General features: G+C 48.1%; 1 protein-coding gene across 3 annotated transcripts in view; it reads left to right on the top strand.

Moving 5' to 3' along the window:
• jarid2a (jumonji, AT rich interactive domain 2a) overlaps positions 1-179 on the top strand; it is an 83,163-nt gene extending 82,984 nt beyond the window's left edge. For all 3 annotated transcript variants that reach the window (XM_017467313.3, XM_047154157.2, XM_017467309.3), the window contains one exon: positions 1-179. This exon is cut by the window's left edge and continues 1,761 nt beyond it. The gene's annotated coding sequence lies outside the window, so the exon portion shown is untranslated.
• The last annotated feature ends 2,799 nt before the right edge of the window (positions 180-2,978 follow it).

Here is a 2,978-nt window from a genome sequence, read left to right as displayed (position 1 = left end):
ACTCACTTTTCCCTGTTTTCTACCGTTTAAAAATTCTTGCTCGGCTTACTTTTTAATTTATAAGCGTCGACTGATCCTCGGTCTTCAATCTTCTGGTGTTGTTTTGGTTACTGGCCTTTTTTTACTTTTCAGGTTTGTATAATTTTGTTGTAATAAACGAATCACTGTCGATCCTTCAAGACTCGTCTTTTTGTGTCTAATATGGTTGTGTGTGCGCTCAATAATACGGCGGATTAGTGGTTAGCATGTTCGCCTCACACCTCCAGGGTCCGGGGTTCGAGTGCCACCGTGGCCCTGTGTGTGTGTGGAGTTTGCATGTTCTCCCCGTGCTGCGGGGGTTTCCTCCGGGTACTCCGGTTTCCTCCCCCAGTCCAAAGAGATGCATGGTAGGCTGATTGGCGTGTCTAAAGTGTCCGTAGTGTATGAATGGGTGTGTGAATGTGTATGTGATTGTGCCCTGCGATGGATTGGCACCCTGTCCAGGGTGTACGCCGCCTCGTGCCCGATGCTCCCTGGGATAGGCTCCAGGTTCCCCGTGACCCTGAAAAGGATAAAGCGCTGTAGACGACGGATGGAATCTTTTATAGACTTTTAAACAGAATCGATTATATGACACTGTAATATGTATCGACGCTGTAAAAGACGCTCCCGCTGCTCGTGTTTATATTTGGTACACGACTCGACCGTGCCGTTCGGAAGGCAGCGGGATGTGTGTTTAACGCATTAATATGCAACGCTGCGTACGGGGAATACGTTCACAGGTGGAGCGTTACTGTTCGAAACCGAAGCCTTTATCGCCAGAAGTCATTTCCGGTGTGAAATACCCTCCTTTCGCTAGTGGAGTTAATGTGTCTAGTTTATAATTAGATCGCTATATACACGTGCCCAAAAGTTTGTGGACATCAGACCATATTTGGGTCGACACGTTTGTATCGACTGTCACTGTATGCTGTAATGATAATGAGTCTTTATTAGTCACATATACAGCACAGTGAAATTCTTTTCTTCGCATAGTCCAGCCTGTCAGGAAGCTGGGGTGAGAGTGCAGGGTCGGCTATGATACGGTGCCCCTTGGAGCAGAGAGGGTTAAGGGCCTTGCACAAGCGCCCAACTGTGGTAGCTTGGCAGTGCTACGGCTTGAACCCCCAACCTTCTGATCAGTAACCCAGAGCCTTAACCGCCAAGCCACCACTGCCCCCTGTAGCGTGACTGTTTCCCTTCACTGGAAACCAGAGGCCTGTAACAATGCCCCCTGTGCACCTCAACACCACCGAACACCTTTGGAATGAATTGGAACACCAAGTGCACGCCTGATCTCAGTAATGCTCTTAGAGCTGAGTGAGCGAATCCCCACAGCCACGCTCCAAAATCTAGTGGAAAGCCTTCCCAGAAGACTGGAGGTTACTCTAACAGCAAAAGGGGAATACATCTGGAATGAGGTGTCCAGAAACTTGTGGCCATCCAGTGCATGTTCTGTTTGTGTGTATGCACAGGATCATAAACAACCACGTCAGAAGACGTATCCTGTGGTCATGGAAAAGATATTACTTCAAATTATCGGCCTGGACCAAGTAAAATAAAAACAACGGGGCAGATTGCTGAAATCCCTAGAATCGGGTTGAGCGCTGTCCAACGGAGTGGTTCGACTCTCCCGTCCTCAGTACGAGATCTCAGCCAAAAACTCATGCGACCCTGGATAGATGTAAATGTTGTCACATTGCACAAGATTGTTGAAATATATCAACTCGGCAAAAAAAAAAAAAAAGAAACGTCCCTTTTAATGCTTGTTCAATATGAACAATTATTGCACATGCACCTATGGGACAGTCCTTAAGACACGAACACTTTAGGCGATCATTTAAGTTATTGTAACCGTGACCTTTAGACACTAAAGAGACTTTTCTACTGACTCTGAAAAACACCAGAGGAAAGACGTCCAGGGTTCCTGCTCAGCTGCGTGAACGTGCTACAGTCCTGCTGCGGGGAGGAATGATGACTGCAGATGTGTCCAGAGCAATAAACTGCGACGCCTGTAACGTAAGACGGCGCTACAGGGAGACAGGACGGACGGCTGATCGTCCTGAGAGAGGAAAATTACATGTAATAATGTGTCCCCTCAGACGTGATGGAGAACTTGCCTGCTTTGGTGGTTCTCACAGCAAGAACTGACCAGTCCACGAGGACGAGATGCGCTGTAGCACTTCAAGCAGCTGGAGGACGCCACATACTGACTGTTCCTTTTAATATCGACGCCCGCTTTGTTCAGGGACTCCTTACTCCATTTCTGTGAAACTCGTTCGGTTTCTTCTTATAGTAATGCAAATATTTACACTTGAGAATTGAGAATGTTGTTTAATCGCCTTGTCATTTCAATCGGAGCGGGCAGAGAAGAGAAACCTGCGACAAGAACCCCTAGCATAGTGGTGGTGGATAAATGATCACACAGGGCGTGAGCTGATATTTTTTAACTGCAGTGTGCAGAAACGTATAAACAGTCTACAGCTGCGATCTAAGCGCAGTCAGTTAATCGCCGTTCATATCCTTTGTCTTTTCCAGCGGGACAATCTTACCGGCGTTCGCTCTGACGCCTGCTGTAGCAAGGGGTCAAAAACCGGGACTGCTATAGCTAAACCGTAACGTCTGCGGCTGTGTGTTTAGAACGTCACGCCGGGTAGCGTCGCGCAGGCTTTCAAGGGGCGAGTGTGGTTCAGGTGGTAGAGCGGGGTGTGCACTAATCGTAGTGTTGCCGGTTCGAATCCCGGCCCACGTGACTCACATACCGGAGTGTGATTGGGTGAGACACTGAACCGAAAGTCGCTCCCGATTTCAAGTTAGCGCCTTGCGTGGCAGCTCTGCTACCGCTGGTGTGTGTGAATGGGTGAATGAGACACAGTGTAAAGCGCTATATAAGTGCAGAGCATTTAGCATTTCATGTTGCCATCCAGTCTGTAAACACCACAACGGAGCTGAAAAACAAA

The sequence above is a fragment of the Ictalurus punctatus genome, chromosome 1 (genome assembly GCF_001660625.3).
Source record: "Ictalurus punctatus breed USDA103 chromosome 1, Coco_2.0, whole genome shotgun sequence".
Taxonomy (NCBI): domain Eukaryota; kingdom Metazoa; phylum Chordata; class Actinopteri; order Siluriformes; family Ictaluridae; genus Ictalurus; species Ictalurus punctatus.
The sequence above is the reverse complement of the archived record's forward strand: the minus strand, read 5'-3'. Positions and strand labels throughout refer to the sequence as shown.